Source organism: Theropithecus gelada, chromosome 16, assembly GCF_003255815.1.
Source record: "Theropithecus gelada isolate Dixy chromosome 16, Tgel_1.0, whole genome shotgun sequence".
In the NCBI taxonomy this organism is placed as follows: domain Eukaryota; kingdom Metazoa; phylum Chordata; class Mammalia; order Primates; family Cercopithecidae; genus Theropithecus; species Theropithecus gelada.
Window position 1 is genome coordinate 36,909,575 of NC_037684.1, and position 22,583 is coordinate 36,932,157.

Below are 22,583 nucleotides of genomic sequence, written 5' to 3' on the forward strand. Positions count from 1 at the left end.
GCAGTGGCGCGATCTCGGCTCACTGCAAGCTCCCGCGCCCCCCCGGGTTCACGCCATTCTCCTGCCTCAGCCTCCCGAGTAGCTGGGACTACAGGCGCCCGCCACCTCGCCCGGCTAATTTTCTTGTATTTTTAGTAGAGACGGGGTTTCACCGTGTTAGCCAGGATGGTCTCGATCTCCTGACCTCGTGATCCGCCCGTCTCGGCCTCCCAAAGTGCTGGGATTACAGGCTTGAGCCACCGCGCCCGGCCTTTATGGATGATTTTAAATCATCTTTTACATCCTAAAATCAGTCCCATACCTTCAGGAACAGTTTTTTGTTTTCGAGACAGAGTCTCGCTTTGTTGCCCAGGCTGAGTGCAGAGGCACCATCTTGGCTCATTGCATCCTCTGCTTCCCAGGTTCTAGCAATTCTCCTGCCTCAGCCTTCCGAGTAGTTGGGACTGCAGGCTCATGCCACCACACCTGGCTAATTTGTGTATTTTTAGTAGAGATGGGGTTTCGCCATGTTGGCCAGGCTGGTCTCGAACTCCTGACCTCAACTGATTCACCTGCCTTGGCCTCCCAAAGTGCTGGGATTACAGGCGCAAGCCACCATGCCCGCCCAGGAACAGTATTATAAATGAAATAATATAATATTTGAAATCAAAATATCAGGATATGTATCTGTAATCTACCACTTAATTACTGTGATCTTGGACAAGAGATCTTGTGATTCTGTTTTCCCATCTGCAAAACAGGATTAATGTATTTTACATAGAAAAATTACAAAGGTGGAATGAGCTTAGGTAAAAATTTAAATAAAAGTATAAAATAGAATGGGCGCGGTGGCTCATGCCTGCAATCCCAGCACTTTGGGAGGCCAGTGTGTGCGGATCACTCGAGGTCAGGAGTTCAAGACCAGCCTGGCCAACATGCCAAAACCCGTTTCTACTGGAAACACACACACACACACACACACACACACAAATTAGCCAGGCATGGTGGTGCACAGCTGTAATCCCAGCTACTCCAGAGGCTGAGGCAGGAGAATTGCATGAACCCAGAAGGTGGAGGCTACAGTGAGCCTAGACTGTGCCACTGCACTCCAGCCTGGGTGACAGAGCGAGACTCTGTCTCAAGAAAAAAAAAAAAGAAGTATAAAATAAACTGTTACACAAATGATGTTATTTTATTTGTTGTTACATAGCTTTTTTTGAAAGTGAGGTAGTTGTTTTTAGCGCTGTGTACCTCACATTAGAATTGAGCTCTAGCAAGATGTTTTGCATCAGTAAAAAAATAGGCCATCTATAGGACCCAACAGAATGATCCCATTTCATTGGTCTTTCTAAAACAAAATTTAGGGATGTTTTCTCTACCATTGAAATACTCATCTGAAAAAAAATGTTACATTTAATTCTGCCTTGAGTGCCAAAGAAGATCAGAGCAAAATTAAAAGTTTGTATAAAGCTCTTTAAGAAAACTATCATCTACAGATGTAATATTGGAAGAAGTTTTTAAACTTTTTTACTTGATAAACATTAAAATGGTATCATTAATTTTTAAAACAAGACAAAGTGTGATAATATTTATTTTAATTGATTGAACTAAGAACAAACTAAATTCATAAGCCAGACATCACTACAGATTTCTTAAACACTGTTGGTATAAAGTCTAGCCACATATATCTGAAGTAACTTGATTTTCTAAGTCACTTGCTCCTGTCGCAACTTGTTTCTTAATTTTCTGGTAGAGTTTGTAAAGGAGTGCTACTATTTCTTCTTGAGGTTGATAGGATTCACCAGTGGTGACAACTGAGACTGGACTTTTTTGTGGCAAGATGTTTAATTACTAATTCGATTTATTTACTTGTTATAAATCTCAGATTTTTCCATGTCCTAATGAATGAGTTTTGATCATTTGTGTCTTTCTATGAATTTGCCCATTTCATCTAAGTTATCAAATTTGTTGGCTTAAAGTTGTTATTAATATGCTCTTATAGTCCTTTACATTTCTGCAGAGTCAATAGTGATGGCCCCATTTTTATTCCTAATTTGATAGTTCATGTCTTTGCTGTTTCTCTTTGTCAGTCTAGAGTAAGTTTTTTTCTATTTTCTTTATCATTTCAAAGAATTAAATTCTAGTTTCATCATTTTCCTCTGAAAAGCAAGTAAGTTTATTTGCTATTTCATTGATTTCTGCTTTGATCTTTATGGTTTTGTTTTTTTGCCTGATTTGGGGTTCAATGTGTTCTTTTCCAAATTTTTAAAGACATAAGCTGTGAGCATGTTTTTCTCCAGTTACTTTTCAACTGTTGTAACCATAAAATTCTTCATGAAACTTTAAAAGAAGATAAATTAGTGAAATTAATAGATCTTCTGAAACCAGTTTTCCTAAAATCACCTTATAATTCCAATTTTTAATAGAAAATTAACATTTATTAAACTCTGATGAGTTGGGAGGCATCTGCAATACATTTTTCTCTTTAAATTGTGTAGCCTATGTTTTGTACCATTTTCATGGCACTTGGCTTTCTCCTGTTTGTATCATAGCTGTTCTTCTCTCTTACCCCATCATTAAGTTCCTTTAGGCTGGCCACTGTCTTAATTATGTTTGAATCCCCTGAAGCATTTCTTACTGCTCTGTGCACATGGTAGGACACAGTAGCATTCATTGAATGGAAGGGAAGAGCTCATGTTTTATGGAATTGGTTTAGAAATAGTTACATGCAGGTTTCTAACAAAATAATTTTCATTTAAACTATCATTCTTTGTATGTGAAAATTTCATGTAGCACCCAATTTGCATTTTCTTTACATAGTTAACTTTCTCCCTCAAAAAACAGGAAATATGAATTATCATTTTTTTCCTCTTCGCCATTTTTCACTTTTATCTACCCTATGCCAAAATGTCAAATTCTATTGGTTTTTCCTTCTCTCTGTTTTTTTTTTTGTGCTTTATTTTATTTTTATTTATTGTTTTTGACACCCCTCCCCCCACGTTTTGCAGGAAATGAATAACAGGGAAAATCTCCTTGCATTTCCCCTTTCTTCAAGATGTTGCTTATGTCACCATTGAAGCACATTCATGAGAAATAGTTAATCAGCACATTAGATAGGGTAGAAGGATGCCCTTCCCACCTATTTCCAGATTTTAAACCTAACAGAGATCTGGGGTTAATAAGAAGGAAATAAAGAATGACACAAACACTATCTCTCCTTCTACCCTTCTTTCCCACTCCCACTGCAGAAAATTCATGGTATTCAAAGGTTTATTTTCTAGTAAATGTTTAGGAACTAAAGTGTTATAAGATTCTGCATATGAAAGCTTTGTTAAAATGTTTTAAAATATAATTTTCTCTTTCCAGATAAATTTCTCAATGTTTCTCTCTACTTCTTTACAATTCTGTAGTTCAAATCTTTTCTTTCTATGTTGCTTCAAAGAGTTTTACAATTTTAGCTCTTATTTTTACGTCTTTGATCCATTTTGAGTTAATTTTTATATGATTTAAGATAAGGATCTAACCTCACTCTTTTGCATATTCAGTTTCCTCAAAACCATTTGTTGAAAAGACTGTCCTTTTCTTACTAAATGGTATTAATACCCTTGTCGAAAATTATTGATGATACAGTTTATTTCTGGCCAGCCTTTTCTATTCCGTTGGTCTGTATGTCTGTCTTTATGCCAGTACCATACTGTTTAGACTACTATAGCTTTGTATTAAGTTTTGAAATCAAAAAGTATGAGAAATCCAAGTTTATTATTTTTTTCAAGATTGTTTTGACTATTGAGGTTCCCTTGAGATTTCACATGAATTTTAAGAGGGATGTTTCTATTTCTGGAAAAAAAAAAAAAAAGGTCATTGAAAGTCGTTGCGATTTTGGTAGGGATTGCATTAAATCTATAGATCACTTGGGTGGTATACCATCTTAATATTGTCCCCCAGTCCGTGAAGAATGGATGCCTTTTCATTTATTTGTACCTTCTTTCATTTCTTTCAGCAATGTTTTATAGTTTTCGGTGCACAAGTCTTTTGCTTCCTTGGTTAAGTTTATGTCTACATATTTTATTTTTTTGTTGTTGCTATTTTAAATTAAACTATCTCCTTAGGTTTTTTTTTTTCTCAGATTGTTCATTGTTAGTGTATAGAAATACAACTAATTTTTGTGAGTTGATTATGTATCCTGCAACTTTACCGAATTTGTTTATTAGTTCCAGCAGGTATTTTTCTGGAGTCTTTAGGGTTTTCTACATATACGTTGTCTTCTGCAAACAGATAATTTTACTTCTTCCTTTCTACTTTGGATGCCTTGTATTTCTTTTTCTTACCTACACAAAAATTTTTATTTTCCTACCACATTGGACAGTTAATGTTTATTAAGTTATCTGTAGGTTAACTTTACTAAATGTACTTTATAATCTCAAATCCAACTTTGTGAAAATACTTTCTTGATACTTTTATTGTTCTGCCTATCTGTATATTTATCTTTCATTTTATATTTTCTTGATCTTTGCTTTCATTTGGTCTGCCTCTATACTGTTCTCTCAGTATATTCTTATTTGAGTCTTCTGCCAGTTTCCTCCTAAAAAATCCCTTCTGCTATGAAACCTTTACTAAAGACATATACCTCAGTAATTATTTAAAATTCTTTTTTTAATGGCCTTATATTTGTTTGAACTAGATATGCTTCAACATTATCTATAGCATTCCAGTATACAGAGGAACCTCAATAGGTGGATTTTCTCTTTCACCATTAGCATTCCTGTGTGATGAATCTGATTGCTCTTATCCTCCCTCAACCACTTGCCTCCCAAGTGATCATGGGAAGAATTAGTGAGTATAGATAGTATTGTTATTACTTCAAAATAGACCCATATGGTTAATACTTTATAACTTAGGACTCTTTAAAAAACAGCAACAGAAACATCCACAACACAAGAGTTAAACTGGTAAAAGAATGACTGAAAAGAAATTCTAATAGCCAGGCGTGGGTGGCTCATGCCTGTAATCCCAGCACTTTGGGATCCTGAGGCGGGCAAATCTTTTGAGCCCAAGGAGTTTCAGACCAGCCTGGGCAACATGGCAAAACCCTGTCTCTACCAAAAAAAAAAATAATAACGAAAATTACCCAAGCATGGTAGCACATGCCTGTGGTCCCAGCTACTCGGAAGGCTGAGGTGGGAGAATCCCTTGAGCCTGGGAGGAGGAGGTTGCATGTTGCAGTGACCTGAGATCACACCACTGCACTTTAGCCTGGGTGACAGAGCCAGATCCTGTCTCACAAAAAAAAAAAAAGAAAAGAAATTCTAACTTTACCACACATGTTGATACTATCACAAATGAGGCCTTGATTTGTATTTCATTACAGCTTTTTTCTTAAGAAAATTCTCTTAATGAGCAGCTTGCATGTGGTCGTTGTAGATTTTCTAATCCAGTGTTCACAAACTTCAGTGTGCCGTACGATCACCTGCAGGGCTTGCTGAATACAGATTGCTGGGCCCCCACCTTCCAGAGTGTCTGATTCAGCTTATCTGGGGTGGGGCCTGATCATTTGCATTTCTGACAAATTCCCAGGTAATATTATACTGCTGGTCCAGGCACTACATTTTGTGAACCCGTGATCTAAAGAATACTGTTTAACTTCCATTCTGTATCACATATTTATTGTTGTCTAACTTAGACCATTTTGATTTGGATACTCTGCTAAGGCATAACATACTGTATTTTCTTCAACATGATTCCCTTCTCAATTACAAAGTAATTGGTGATATCACTGTTCTCATCCCCTTAGACATCTTTGTTTTACTACCCCCATGCCTCAACATATATTCACAGTTCAAACTCCAAATCATGCTGAATCTGTGATGACAATGATGACAACAGCAAAAACAAATAATAACAGCTAATTTTTTAGAGCATTTATTCTGGGCTAGGTACTGTTTTGAGGATTTTATTTGACTTAATACCCTCACAAATTGTCTTTGATGTTATTAGCCCAAAATAACTGATGAAAGGAAACAGACACAGAAAGGTTCTTACAGCTAGGAGAAAAAATGAATGAAATGGGAATCTAATGTAAGCTTTCTGGTTTCAGAGCCCTTACCCTTAATTCCTGCACTCTCAGACTCCTCACTAATGTGCTACCATGTTATGCTGCCTCTATAGTATGTCTGAAACTACTTTCTTACTTTATTTTCTGTAGCCATAGCCCTCATTAGTCCATGTATTAATAAACTTAATAGGTGAGCTGTATCACTGTATCCAAGCACTGTGCTTAAATACTTATACATGTTTGGAGTTAGTTAAGCCTCATAACAATACTATGACTTTATTAGGAAACTGAGACTTGGTAAGGCTAAATAACTTGCCTAATTTCTTACTATTAATATATGCTAGAATCAAGACCTAGATTTTTCAGATCACTGTACTTAACCTCTAAGCTGATATGCGTTCATGCGCTCAACCTCTGCCAGATTCTGTAACTTAAGTCGTTGAGGGCATAAGAGTCGATGTTCCCAGTGTCAGTTCCAATCACTTCTTTGTGCGGTAGTTTCTGTTATCTCTTACATCACAATAAAATGCCAAGTTTGGGCTTTAGATTATTCCTACCCATCTCATCTCAACCCCTTTCTTTCTTCTTTTTAACTATCAGAGAAAGCCTTTTAATGTGGAATTCTCTTACTCATATGAATCATCTTATGTACCATTTTTTTACAATGAAGCAGATTGAAATTCCAGGCTTCCAGGTAAAATATTATGCCCCATCTTCCAACTTGCCCTTTTATGTTCTCCACCAAGCAATATTATGACTATTGTTCAACTTATCATATCTGTGATTGTCCCTCCTGTGTTTGACTTACAAATGACACTAGTTTTCTTTGACTTGGATGAGAACTCCATTATCATCTACCTTATAAAGTAGTTTAACTTTATTATTAGACATGCACAGTAACCCATGGATGAGGGAGGAGGTGAAGAGTAGATAGAAGAAAGAATTAGATGTCTCCTGTGAGCTATAAAGATAACCTCAGTTGGAATTTCCTGAGAAGGGAAAATAAAGAAGTTGGTATACATTGAGCTTCATAAATCTAAAATAACTCTCTTTGCTGGAGAAGTGTATATTTTAGTAAGAGGCTTTATTTTTTTTCCTCTGCCAGATCTATTTAACTTCTAATTAACACCATATAGTCCGTACTGTCTTCACAGTCTTCAGCTATTTCCTTTTTTCTGTATGATCTCTAGAACCCTGATCTTTTCCCTTGACTTCATATCATAATTCTTGTACACTCCTCATACCTCCCTTAAGTTCTCCTGCCATCCTTCAATTTTTTTCTTACATTTCTACCCTAAATTTCTGGTCTGTCTGCTAGCCCTAAATTTCATTATTTAAAAAAATGTTTTTAAGATTTTAAGATATATAGAGTCCCTTGAGCAGGGACCTGTGCTGTCTTTGTCAGAACTCAGCAGGTAAAACAGTTACTCTGATGCCATGGCAATGCTTTAATAAAATTCTAGCGAAGGACTTAAGAGCTTTAAGGATTAAATTACTGTATAATCATTTTTCCTATACCAAGCAGTATTGAATAAACTGTTTCATTATTTTTAAATCTGTTGGTGAAATTATAATGAAAGAGATTCTAATACTGGCTATTAGTAGCCTGCATATATACATATAAATCACTTGAGATCTTTATTTGTAATAATGATTTTTAAAAACAGGCTCAAGTCTCACACTTATAGCAGAGGTGAGAGGTCTGCTATTCCAAAGTTTGCTTTTGACAGAACCATACTGTTAGGACTCTTAATGTTAGGCCTTTGTTGCCATGGAGACAGTAACAGGCTTTATTATTATTTTTTAACATACGCTTTAAATATACATACCCTAAGGTCTAAAGTGTGACTTAGTTGTCTGTTGGTTTTGAAATTGGCACATTTTGAAAATAGTTTCTATATTCTTTTAATACTTGATTTTTATCCTTCAAAGAAAATGAAGGAGATTTCTGGCCATTGTATGGCAGAGTTGTATATTACTTTTTACAGGGTCTTTTAGGAATAATGTAGAATCTCTTGTGGGTCAGTAATGGATGAGGATTTTGAAGAACATGCAGAAACTTTTGAAAAAAGTAATGTGATCTTAGACACTCGCATGTCTTGGCCACCTATGGTTATTACACTAATATATAATACAAACAAATCAATTTCAGATTCAGCTAATACTTTTGTGCCAGTGCTGTGCTAAGCACTGTCACCCTATTATAGTTTATTTAATAGAACTCAGTTTGAAAGCACCTAAGCAATCCTCATATTTTAACTTTTAAAGTAACTGATTATTCGAATGTATATCAATAGCATTCCTGAATTTTTCATCCTAAAAATTAGTAAATAAAATGTATACATACTTTCAATAAGTAAAACTTTCAATTTATGAGTTATACTTTATTCATTACAAGAATGAATGGATTCCATGGCATGAGGTATTAATATTCTATAGGCCTCATAATTAAATTGGTAACTAAATCACATCTCTTTAGCTTCTAGTGTCAAACTAGCATGGCCTAGTTAATATTTTAGTCCACCAACAGTTTTGACTTCTTACATTAATAGCTGAGAAGTAAGGTAATTGATTTTCTTGTTAAGCTACGTAGATTAGGTCTGATGGCTTATATTTAATCCTACTTACGGTATTTATCATGACTGAGTATTAGAGTAGTTATTTCTGGATAACAAAAACCTTTTGATTACAATGATTATAAACAAAACCTTAAAACGTTGTCCTGTGCTTTCCTTAGTTAGTATCTGTATTTAATGGCAAAAGAAGCCAAGGTAAGAAAACTCTTTGCTTTATAAAGAGAGGGAAAATAACTAAAGGTAACAATCACAATCTATACTAATAGTTTTGAGTATTAGATTTTAGCTTTTCCATTTTTCAGTGACTTTTAACAAGACCCATCTCCTCTATGAAGAATGCAATTAGTTAGGTTTTTTTTCTTCTGGCTTAAAAAATAGGGTAACCTGATCTGAGTCTGACAGAGTGTGTCGTTCATTTAAGTGCTTCCATCTGTTGCCTGCTGTTCCCCTTACTCATGACCCCTCTGTGTTTCTCTCTTTCCCTTTTTCCTTCTCTTTCCCTGTTTCTCTTTCCTTTTTCTCTCTCCTTTCCTTTCTCCTTCTTTCTCTCTTGCTCTCTCTGTCTCTTGCTCGCTCTCTCTCTCTTTTTGTTCTTAGCCCCTCTGAGGAAGGCAAAGTTTGTTGAGAGCCCACGAATTCCAGAATCCGAGCTTGGCTCACCAACCCTCACTTCAGCTCAGAAACTGGACGTGGATGCATACTGCCCTGGTAAGCATGCATGCAGTGTCTGCTTTGAAAGAGGGAGAACTGGATCAGGCCCATCCAGCAGAGCAGTATTTTGCATGTATACTACTCATAAAAACATGTTACCTCTTTTGCAACTGATTGCCTATTCTTCTTAATAGAACATAGTTTTTACTGAATGCCCTGTTTTGACTTTAATACAATAATGAGAGTAAGTATTGAAAATAATATCAAAGGTAATTTTCAAAAGAATTAAAATAATTATGGTAGATAAGTAGCTTTAGGTAAGTAGGGTTACTTTTGTGATTTGAGATACTTGAAGAAATTTTGCTGTGGCCATGTGCAAACAGGAATGTTGAAAATGTGAATAAGAATATTCATTCAACACTAGACACAAAAGTGTTGTGTGCAACACTTTTGCATACAACCTTTATGCCTAATTCCTGTTGGATTTCTGGATGGTTATAGAAAATACTTGTGATGCTGGAAACATTAAACTCGAATTAGAAAAGAAATATAGGTTTCCGAGATGGACTCCTTTTGGATACAGATACTCACTTTTAGAAATACCTCTTGTGAATGGCTTGTAAACACATGTGGGAGTTCACTAAAACCCTTCTTGTGTGGGAGCCAAACTGAGAAAGACTCATTATCAATGCTTAGATTCTTTCAAACTTAGATAAGTTGCCTGGCAACATCCTTTACACTCTCTCTACAGTGAGTCTATAGAGCTGTGTCAGAAATGTTCACAGCTCTAGCTGAGTATACAGATTAGAGCATTAGTAAAGGACCTTGGAAGACTTGGTTTTAGGTCTTTTGTTTATTCCTGCTCATTAAAATTGATGTTAAACCACAGTGAATACAACTACTACATATTTACAGCATGAGGGGTCAGCAGAGTAAAATGATTCCTAGTTCTGGGGAGAGTATCAGTAGCTGTGATCTGAAATGTCAGTATAATATACCTTCGAAGCCAGATAAGACATGGTTAAACAAAAAACAAAACAGTAGGAGGAAACTTGGGCCAAATGTCATAAAATGAGAGACGTTTCATTTTGTGAGTCAATTTTGAATATTGAAAGACCTTGGGGATTTTGCTTTCCTTCCGGGTATTGAACTGGCTTCATCCACTCTTATAGATAACCATTCTTTTCTAAATCAATCACAGTTTTGTATTAGGAACCAGCTTTTCTGTTTCCAAAAGGAACAAAATAGCTCTTTAAATGGTATTGTAGCACACAATGAGAAGAATCTTTCATGTTTTGAGGTACTGTCACGCTTCTTGGGCAATGGAATATTATACTTTGCATTTCTTCATGCAAATTTTAGTGTTATAAAGTAAAATAAGTGTGCTAATTTTCTGTCCCTTTCTTGAGTTTTAGAAGGAAAACCCTAGCAGAGGCCTTTTCTTTTCCAGATTTGCAAGTCAGAATGACTGTCATGAGGGCCTAATCTTTCACTTCCTGATTGCCCCTCTGACATCCTTAATCTAATCTAAAGCTAAAGTCTTATTCAGGTGATTATTTATGTATATTTTCCACAGGCATGAATTCTTTGTTGAATTAGGATTAAACCAAACTAAAGCTCGGTTATGATTTTTAGAAAGCGAGGAAGAGATTAAAACACAATATCAAAGTGCTGCTAAAAAACATCTTTCCTTTTCTTATCTGAAACAATTTTAAAGCATGGAAAGTTTACGGTGATTTGCTCTTTTCTAATCAAGTTATTAGGTGCTCTGAAAATTAGTTTCTACCAAGATAAGAATGGTAACCTGAGGGTTGAAGCTATTATCTCTACATAGTATCAAAAATTAACAATAACCAAATGAATTGATGAGTATACTCACAAAACAAACAGATTTTGCATTTTTTCATGCAAATTTTAGTACTAGAAAGTAAAATAATACTTAATTTTTGAATTTCTTTCACATAGGATATACTAACACCACTGATGATATTTTATTGTACATTGATACGGAGTAATACAGTTAAGGCTACTAGTGTTCTGATACCTTCTTGTCTGCCTGCTTTACTCATTATCACCTGAAAATTTAGGAAAATACTCTGTCTCACAGAGACAACAATCACAAACTGAAAGTTAGAGCAGTGGTTTTCAAATTTTAATTTACCTCAGAATTACCTGATTTGTCCAAATGCAGATTGATGGGCCCCCAGAATTTCTTACTCAGTGGTCTGGAGTGGGTCAAGAATTTGCATTTCTAACAAAATCTCAGATCATGCGGAAGCTGCCGTTTGAGATTCTATGCTTTGAGAACCAATTGGGTTACAGGGCTGCTGCAGGCTGCTCACTGTACAGTCATTGTTCAGTGGTTCAGTGAACAATGCTGCGAGTCTAAAAAAAGTGGTAGAATCATCTTCTACCACTGTTGATATCTGGGGAGTAACTTTCAGTGTTGTTTCTGTGTTTAAACTTAAACCTTTTGGTACCTGTATTTTAGGTTGGAAGAATAAAACTTTTGTGTCTGAGAAATGGACCTATATGTTTTTCTTGGTATGTCTTTTTGTACCTGACATCTGTGTACCCATGTCTAACTTTTCTGTGTCGTTCTACATGTAAAAGGAAATTGTGGATCAAACCAAGCCAATTCATTGATGGTTAAGTCTAAAAGTGTAGGGGAAGCTACTCTGGAATATAGCTGTTGAGCCGAAATATTAAATTGAGTGATTCATTATATAGCATTATCTTCTATAATATCTCATTAAAGTTTTAGTATTCCTCAAGTTACATTTGTTGTATGCAAAATATGTGGGAAAAATACAAGCAAACAGTATGTTTTGGTTCTGCAGCTACAACTGTGGAGATAATCGATGGTATTAAGTAAACTACCAGAATAGAGGGGATGTTCTGGGAGTTGTGTGTGTTAATTGTCTCACAGTGGGGAAACTAAGATCTAGAGAATTCAAGTGATTTGTCTAGGGTCACAAGCAGGATTTATTGTTCAACTCTTGAAGGGGACACAATATAGTTCAAAACTATATTGCCCTCTAATCCTGTTACTATGTAAATTCTATGAGCATTCCTTACTGTCCTTAGATTTAAAAGCAGAAAATTCAGTTAAATATGAGATACAGTCATTTCTATTTTTATGAAAAAGGGTAACCAACTGTTAGTGATGTCAGTAAAGCAATTTCCAAAATAAGAGAATAGATTCATCCTATACTCTATCACTTTTCTATCTAAAGTATTACTTATTAGGTGTGTGATTTGGGGCAAGTCACTTAACCTTTCTACCTGTTCTTTCATCTGTAAAAATGGAGATGATTTTAAATCAGTTTAATATATATAAAGCACTTAGAAAAATGCTTGGCTCATAGTCTGTGCTCATAAATGTTAGTTGATTTTATTATTTTTGTAGTGATGATCCTAAGGTATAAGACAAGGTCTTAATCAGAAAAAATACTTAAAGGTTTAGAGTCATTTTTAATTAAATGTGTCCTATTGCATTTCAGTTCTGATTTTTCTCTGATGAGTCTTACGGTCTGGAGCATGTCACTTAACTTTTACGTGCCTCAGTCTCCTGTCACAGCAATATTATTTCTATAATTTAACAAATTATGCTTTTATATAGATACATGAATATATATTCATAGGAAAAAATTTCTAGAAGAATACACCAAACCGTACCACTGGTTGCCTAAGGAGGGGAGACTTTGAATTGTTGGAAAATTAGAGTAGGATTGGTGTGAGATAATGTTAGTTAGCAGAGGTTATATCTGGTTGGTGGCATTACAGGTGGTTTTAATTTTCTTTCTTGGGCATCAGGCATGTATTAGTGAATAAGAGCTTATGTTCTGGAGTTTAGATCTAGGTTTAATTTTTTTCTCTTCCACCTACTAGCTGTGTGACTGATAAAAATAGACCTGTCTTTAAAAAAAAAAAAAAAAAACCTGTCATCTCATAGGATTTTACAGAGATTAAGTGAAATAATGTATATGCCACATGCTTAGCTCAGGCAAAATGAACAAGACATTAGCACCCTTTCTGTTGCTCATCATCATCATTATACTTTTCTGCATTTTCTAAAATTTCTACAATGAACTTCTATTGAAAATTTTCAGTAATCAGATGACATTAAATGATGGTGATACTCTTTGTTTTTATTTTAGTTTTTTAAGTGTTTCTGTTTCACATTATAATATAAAATTTCAAGTATAGAAGTGACCTTTGACACCGATAATGGTAGGCCAAGTTGACAGTTTTATAGGACTTCTTTTTTTTTTTTTTTTTTTTTTTGAGACGGAGTCTCGCTCTGTCGCCCAGGCTGGAGTGCAGTGGCCGGATCTCGGCTCACTGCAAGCTCCGCCTCCCAGGTTCACGCCATTCTCCTGCCTCAGCCTCCCAAGTAGCTGGGACTACAGGCGCCCGCCACCTTGCCCGGCTAGTTTTTTGTATTTTTTAGTAGAGATGGGGTTTCACCGTGTTAGCCAGGATGGTCTCGATCTCCTGACCTCGTGATCCGCCCGTCTCGGCCTCCCAAAGTGCTGGGATTACAGGCTTGAGCCACCACGCCCGGCCAGGACTTCTGACTACATGTGCAGGAAAGGTTAAGGGCCAAAGCCCAGACCAGTCTTGAAATAGGCAGGCTTTTATCAACACCAAATATTTTCAGAGGAATTTGAGATTAATCTTTTTATATGGATTCTTTTAAATCTCTTTAAAAACGGTAGTGTCTTTCAAAGGGACAGTGTTATTTAAGGTGACAACAAAATTAGCATATATTTAAAACTCAAAAGGAAAAAACAGTTTGATTATAGTCAGTGCATATTCATATTTGCATATATTCTGCACTTGTAAAAATTTTTTTCATTTGGATTTTTTATCTGTATTGTACATTCTATAGTATAAGTACAAGCCATTGTAAACAAAGTGTTTTATTTAAAGTGAGTAGTTCCTTGAACTGTCTTTTCCCAACTCCTGTATAGTCATTGTCATTTCCATTAAAATCAAAGGAGATTTTTTTTTCATTTTCTTTCTTCCATTTAAAAAATTTCTGAGAACGTTATCAAATGTTATCTTTATCCTAAATACTTAACCATGCTTCTTTGGTTTTGCTACAAACTTTGTGCTTGTATATAAAATCTTCTGTGTGATTTTACATTGTCCTATGAGTACCAAGAGCCTTTTCCTCCTGTTTCATATCTTTTGTTATATTGTGTTTGTATTCTGCTTTATTGTAAATACAGTAAGTATGAAACATAATTTTTAACCTGAGTAAAACTGATGAGCTTTGGAGTCTGAGCCCTTTAAAATTATAAGTAAAAACTTGCTACATGTACATATGTTCTTTTTCCAATCACAGGTTCTCAAAACAATTGGTAACCTCCCTTGCACCAAATAAAAAGAAAGAAGAAATGCTATTGTAAAGGTTGAAATTGGGGGGGGGGGGGGGGAAAGCTGTTAGAACAACAAGAGCAAAAAGCTAAAAGTTGTATAGTGGATAGACTTGAAAGGAGAATGAAAAAGGAAATAATAGAACTATGGGATTGGCCTATCAGGATATGAAGTCTAAAGTAGAGATTAGAAGACAGATGAAACAGAAATAAGTTGTGTATTAGAAGTATGAGATACTGCCTTATTACTGATTATGGAAATAAGCATAAGAACTAGAATATGAATATAAATGGCTTTTCTTCCCCACACTTTCCTATCCATGTAAGTTCTTTTTTTTCTCTCTCTTTAAATAGAGATGAGATCTCCCTATGTGTTCCTGGGCTCAAGCAACCTTCCTGCCTCAGCCCCCTGAGTAGCTAGGACTACAAACTCATGCCACCACACCGGTTTAACTTTTATTGTTGTAGAGACAGGATCTCACAATTTTGCATAGACTGGTTTCGAACTCCTGGCCTCAAGTGATTCTCCCACCCAGGCCTCCCAAAGTGCCGAGATTATAGGCGTGAACCACCATACCCAGCTTACTTTGAACATTTTTAGTTGTTTTCCTGATCTTCAGTTTTTCATTGTTTGTGATGTGAGTTTTAATCTTCTGTAGTTAATGAAATTTTAGGGAGGGGATCAGGGGCAATTGTGTTCCTCTTTGGTGGGTCCAGTTTCTAGGTAGATGAGGGAACTTCAGAGAACAGCCTCATCGTGTGCCTTGGGAGAAGCAGAGGATTGAGACAGGAAGTGGGAGGGGAGGCCAGAAAGCCCTTGAGGCTGCTTCTTTAGTTCAGCATGTCAAGGCACCATATTTTGGGGTATTATTTTCTGTGCCCCAGCATTTGGAAGGTTAATAATCTCATCACACTAGCTTTTAGATAACTTTTCTAAGGTGTTTTACATCATAAAATCTGAAGGCTTGGCCTCTGAATGTGGTGTTTAGATCCGTAATTTAGTCAGATATCCCAAGGGGCAATATTTTCATTAACTGTAAAACCATTTTAACTTTCAGCTTTTGAAGAAGTAAAATATTCTGGTTTAGAGTAAAATGCCAGTGGTTTAGAGCCAGACTGCCTGTGTTCATGTACCAGTTCTGCTGCTCACTACTTGTGTGACTGTGGGCAAATTACTTAACCATGATTTGTTAATTTCCTTTTTTCCCTCTGTAAAATAGAGATGATAATATTACCTATATCACAGGAAGGTTGTAAAGATATGACACATTAAAATATGTAAAATAAAAATATAAAATATATTTATTTATTTGTTTGTTTTTGAGACAGAGTCACACTCTGCCACCCAGGCTGGAGTGCGGTGGCAGGATCTGGGCTCACTGCAGCCTCCACCTCCAGGGCTTAAGCAATCCTCCCACTTCAGCCTCCCAAAGTGATGGGATTACAGGAGTGAGCTACCACACCTGGCCTCGTAATGTTTTATGTTGACTTTTTACTGCCTTTTATCTAACGATGTTGTAGGTAAAGTTATCATATCTTTTTTTTAATGAATGCTTCACAAAGAGAATAAAATTTCATGTATACTGTAGTTATTGGGCATCTTTACATGCAGTCTATATATAAATACTAAGTTGTGTTGTGTGTATGTGTGTTTATTATTAATGGAGTCAGTGTTTCATAGTGGTGGCTAGTTCAGCCTTGGGAACTTGAGAGAAGCTTGAGTTCAGTTCTGGCTGTGCTACTTTATTAGCTGGTGACTTTAATCTCTCTAATCTACTCTGGTTCCTTGTCTATAAAATGAAGATAGTAATATCACTCACTCCATAAGGTGTTTGTGATAGTTAAAGAAGACAGTACCTGTAATTTACTTAGCACAATGCCTGGAACATCAGTTATTGCTAACAACTTATTTCTCACATGTATGTACTATTATACATTTATTTCTTGGAAAAAAAATTGTGTTTCTTAAGCAGAACATATGTTCCTGCAGCTCAGTGTGCAGGAAGAATTCTGTGGGAGCAAAGAAGGGACAGAAAGGTTCTCTTGACTTGGGTTTTGACACGCAAGAAGCTGGAATTCTGTATCTGATGTTTCCACTACCATCCTTTACCTCTAAGTCACTTAAAATCCTCTTAGTCTTTTTGTTTTTTCTTATCTAGAAGTTATAACTCATAACATTTAAATTTGTAAGACTTGCAGGACATGTTGGTTAAATTCTATTTATGGAGTGCTCTTCAGAGTAGGTATTTGTATTAGTATCTATTGTTACATAACAAGTTATCATGAAGCTAGTAGCTTAAAACAGCATTTGTTATCTCAGTTTCTATGTGTCGGGAATCCAAATGCAGCATAGCAGGGTTCTGTGGCTCTCACAGGTTGCAGTCAAGGTGACAGCTGAGGCTGTAGTCATCTTGAAGCTCAGCTAGGGAAGGATCCTCTTTCATGTTTATACACGTAGTTACTAGAAGGATTCAGACCTTCATGGGCTGTTGAACTGAGGGCCTCTATTCCTCACTGGTTTTCAGCCAAAGGCCACCCTCAGTTCCTTGCTATGTGGGCCTCTCCATAGGGCAGCTCACAACATGGCAGCTTGTTTCATGAGAGCAAGCAAACAAGAGGTAGAGAGGATACCAGCAAGACAGTGACAGTTTTTATAACCTAATGACGGAAGTGACATTCTATCACTTTTTGCCATATTCTCTTCATTAGAAGCAAGCCAGTAGGTCCAACTCAGACTCAAGTGGAGGGATTACAAAAGGTCATGATTGCAGAAGGGGCAGGGATTATTGGGAGCCATTGAAGAAGTTACGATCTTAGTTCTCTTAGTTTAAAATAAACGTAAGTGTCTAGTTTCTGTTGGAAACATTAAGTACTGTCAGGAAGTATTCTGAAGAATGTTTTCACTGTCTTTTGAAAATACTTTTAGCTCTTATTTAAAAAGTTATCCATGTTAATTATATAAAATATCAACTAAACTAAGAAAATATACATAATCCATGACCCCACTAATCAGAAAGCCATTGTTAATATTTGGGATATAGCCTAGCAATCTTTTTACATACAGTTGGCCTTCCATATCCCCAGGTTCTGCATCCACAGGTTCAACCAACCACAGATTTAAAAATATTCACAAAAAAATAAAAAATAATATGAGAGTAAAAACTAATACAAACAATATGGTATAATAGCTATTTACATAGCATTTACTTTGCATTTCATATTGTAAGTAACCTAGAAATGATTTCAGATACATGGGAGGTTGTATGTAGGGTATATGCAAATACTACGTCATTTTATATATAAGGAACTTGAGGATCCACAGATCCTCATGGGTATGGGATTGGGGGGGGGGGGGTCCTGAATCAGTCTCTTGCAGATATCAAGAAATGACTATTTTATTAGTCTGCTCAAACTGCCATAACAAAATACCACAGATTGGGTGGCTTAAACAGCAAATTAATTTTCATATAGTTCTGGAGGCTAGAAGTTCAAGATCAAGTTTCTGACTGATTCAGTTTTTGGTGAGGGCATTTTTCCTGGCTTGCAGATAAATGCCTTCTCATTGTGTCCTCATGTGCTTTTCCTCTGTGCATGCATGTCAGGAGAGGGAGGGAGAATGAGAGAGCAGAGAGGTTTCTCTTATAGGGACACTAATCCTATTTGGATCAGGGCTGCACACTTATGACCTCATTTAACATGAATTACTTTCTCCAAATACAGCCACACTGGGAATTAGGGCTTCTACAAATAAATTTGGGGGAGACACAAACATTCAGTCCATAATATGTACATTTAAAGTAAAGGCAATAGACTGGGCACAGTGACTTATGCCTGTATTCCCATTGCTTTGGGAAGCTGAGGTAAGAGCATTGCTTGAGGCCAGAAGTTCAAGGCTAGCCTGGGCAGCATAGCGAGACCCCATCACTACACAAAATTTAAAAATGGTTTTAAAAACTTAAAATGATATTGTATATATCATGTTTTGAAATTGACTTTTTAAAATTATATTGTATGTGTTTTTACCTTAAGAACTATTCCATCATTTTTTCTCCTGGTAGGGCATTTCATTATATAAATGTAACATAATTTTTAAAAACCAATATACTGTTGCTGAACATTTAAATTGTTTCAATTTCTTATTGTTATAAAGGTGCTTCAGTGAACATACTAGTTGCTAAATGATTGTTCATATCTACCGTTATTTCCTTAGAATGAATTCCTTGAAATGGAATTGATAGAAATCCAGGATTATTCAAAATCTTAAATCTTTATATTACTAGATTTCCCTCTGGTACATTGCTTCCAGAAATGTATCAAAATATATTCCTCAGAACCTTCACCAATACTACATATTTTTGATGAGTGTTGCTTTTGGCATATTTTGTGTGTGTTTGTCGCTTCACAACTCCTTCAGAAGCCTTTTCTCTCACTTTAACCCTCCGTGGTCATCCTCAAATATTTTTGGCTTTTATAGTCTGTCTTATATGGAAAAGCATTGTGTATTTGATTTTGTTCACATGTTAACTGTGTCTCCTCACCCCGATGTATTATGGCTGAAAAGGATGTAGAGGAGTGGTAAGGCTTGCTGAACTTAAAAGGGTGGATAGGCTTGCCTGGGACCTGACAGTGCAGTTGAAGCCTCATTCTTTAATGAGTTTTCTCAAAATACAAAAGTTTTCTTCATAACCACTGTGAAATAAAATGTATACCAGCCTGGGCAATGTGGCAAAACCCCATTTCTACTAAAAATACAAAAAAATAGCTAGGCGTGGTGGTATGCGCCTGTAGTCCCAAATACTCAGGGGGCTGAGGTGGGAGGATCGCTTGAACCCAGGAGATTGCAGTGAGCCGAGATCAAGCCACTGCACTCCAGCCTGGGTGACAGAGTGAGACCACATCTAAAATAAAATAAAATAGATTCCATATACTCCGAACAGTTTTGTGTTTTTCCATTTCTTGCAGTCACTTTCTTCCCTCTGCGTTGCTAAATCTAGTACTTGTTTCCAGTTCTCATTTTATTTAACTTACCTGCAACAGTTAACACAGTTATTCACTCCCTCTTCCCCAAAGCACTTACTCTGTGACCTCCAAGTTATCACATTATTCTTGTTTTATTCCTAATTCTCTGGCCTCATTTTCATAGTCTATTTTGCTACTTCCTTTTCTTCTCCCACTTCCAAAAGTTGGAATACTCCAAGGCCAGAACCATAGATATCTTCTCCATGCTCACTTTCTTGGTATTCTCATTCAGGCCCACATCTTTTAAGGACATGTATATATTGATGATTCTGCTGTCATCACCAGATTTACTTTGATGGCCTCTAAGACCCTGCTCAAGTGTACATCCACCGATTAGTCGGTACCCATGCTGTCCCCGTTGTTAAATATTTTTAATACTAGCCCTACCCTGTTCACTTGCCTTTTTTAAGATCTTTGCTAAAATGTCATCTTTTCATTGAGACTTTCGATTGGCACTATTAAAATTGCAACCTGGAGGTTACTGACAATCTTGACAAGCCACTTTGGTAGAATCATGATGGCAGAAATTTGATTGCAGGCTGGGCACGGTGGCTCACACTTACAATTGCAGCACTTTGGGAGGCCAAGATGGGAGGATCATTTGAGGCCAGGAGTTGGAGACCAGTGTGGGCAATATAGCAAGACCTCCAACTCTACAAAATAAAAATAAAAACCCAGACTTCGTGGCATGTGCCTATAGTTCCAGCTACTTGGAAGGCTGAGGCAGGAGGATCGCTTGTACCCAGAGTTTGAGGCTGCAGTGAAGTATGTCACTGCACTACAGCCTGGGTGACAGAACGAGACCCTGTCTAAAAAAAAAAAAAAAAAAAAAAAAAAAATTGAGGGTTTAAAGGTGAGTGGGAAAGAGGAATTATATTCTGTAATGAAAGGGAACAGAGCAGTAGGGAAGTAGCTGTAGGAGACTATGAGACAAGCAAGGATTTTCTAAACTAGAATAAATTTCGGTTTATTTTAAATAAATAAATTAGAATGCTGTGCTGTAGTAGAGAGGGGAAATTGATGCAGAAGAAAGGCAAGAAATGCTGAAATAACGCACTTGAGTAGATGACAAATGAGATAAAAAGTAAAAGTGAAGGGATTGACTGTGGAAAGGAGTGAACTAACTAGAAAAAAGACTACCTTATGGAAACAGATGCAGGTAAGTAGGTAGATATGGTGACGTGAGCTGGTAGAAAACCTCTTCTGTTTGATTTTATTTTCTAAATTAATTTAAATGGAGAATGATGTAACCAGCTGAAAGTGAGGATGAGGAAAGAAGTGTTGAGGTTTGAAGACAGAGAAGAAGGTATGGAATTGTGTTCTGAGAGTAAATGGATTAGGGAAATGTAGTAGGATTGCTGGGCAGTGCTAATGTCCCACTTAACATTAGTGGTCATTAATTTAACGAGGGACTTCTTAGCAAACAAGTTTAACTGTACTGGAACTCTATACTGGAGATACACATTAGGTGAAGAATTGGACCTTAACCAGAGTTGGGGTTTGGCCAGATTGGAATGATAAGATTAAAGAGGATCAAGGGAGTTGAGGGTTTTTGCAAAGGAGTGATTATGGTGATGACTGTGAAATCTAAGCCAAGCAGGAGAGGAAAAGAGAACATGAGGGGTGAAGGACAGTGAACTTGTGTAAATTCAGTGGGTTTTAGGTACCAATAGGATCAAAGAAATGAGCTAGAAATAAGTGGTTGTCAGAGGCATTTAAGATTAAGTTTATGGACAGTTTGTAGTCATTAGTAATGACAGTGTTAAGAGTATAACTGTGGGAGTGGGTAACTGAAAGAGGACCGGGGAATGAGATCACTGGAGGGGAGGAGGTCAACAAACTGAGGCCAGAAGATCATCTGTTGGAGTAGAAAAAATATTATTGTAATAGTGTTGGAGAGTATGAGAGTAGACCAATAGCTATAATCTTCAAAGAATGAGTGGTCTGACCTAAAGTCTCGAGAAACTACAAGAAGGAAGGGCAGTGATTGGTACAGTTTGATAACGTAGGATTTTAAGCTGGAGTATTAGGGAAGAAAGTAGCTTACTATGTACTATTATACATCTCTAATCTTTACCGCTACCTTTTATCCTGATATTTTCCTTCTTTGAAAGGAAATATTTAATATTTGTTTAATATTTCATATTTGTTGAGGACTATAGTAGTAGGCATTGGTCTGAATACAAGGAACGCAGTGATGAAAAAGCTGAACAGAATCCTGTGTTCATAGACCTTGTAGTTTAGCATAGCTCATTTAGCACAAACCAAATCTCAGTTCCCTGGATCTTAGTTTAGGAAATCCTATTCTAAGGATATCTGTCTTAAATCAGTCAATATAGTCCAAGATAGTAACTGGGTATAGTAATTTTCTGTAATGTATATCATACATGTTTGTTTTTTAGCATAAATACATTTGGCTGTTTAAAGACTGGGTACATATTGATGAGAGGAATAATGTTATACTTTGAAAAATTTTTAAATAGTAGTAGTAGAGAAAGATACAGTACAAATGGGTGGTAAGTTACTTTTGTTCTCTGTTCTTCCTCTCTGTGTTGATCAAGAAAAACAAATCAGTACTGGGAGATAAAGCAGCAAATCTTAGCTGCAGCATCAGCAGCTTTTTTTTTTTTTTTTTTTTTTTAAGAGACAGGATCTCGCTCTGTTGGTCAGGCTGGAGTATAATGGTGTGATCATAGCTCACTGCAGCCTTGACCTCCTGGGCTCAAGCAGTCCTCCCACCTCAGCCTCCCAAAATACAGGGATTACAGGTGTGAGCCACCATGCCTAGCCAGCATCAAAATCTTAATATGGCACCATGAGAGATTTTTCTAAACCCGGACCTCATGAAAGTGGCATGAAGTATATTACATAGTTATTTTTAGTGAATATACTTTTTTTTTTTTTTTTTTTTTTTTTTTTTTT

The 22,583-nt window shown here is 36.3% G+C and overlaps 1 protein-coding gene and 1 pseudogene across 1 annotated transcript in view; both read left to right on the forward strand.

Moving 5' to 3' along the window:
- Positions 1–22,583, forward strand: part of TANC2 (tetratricopeptide repeat, ankyrin repeat and coiled-coil containing 2) — a 481,882-nt gene that overhangs the window by 190,576 nt on the left and 268,723 nt on the right. The gene's annotated exons all lie outside the window — the stretch shown is intronic.
- The window catches only part of LOC112609206, a 32,423-nt pseudogene continuing 17,899 nt past the window's right edge, over positions 8,060–22,583 (forward strand).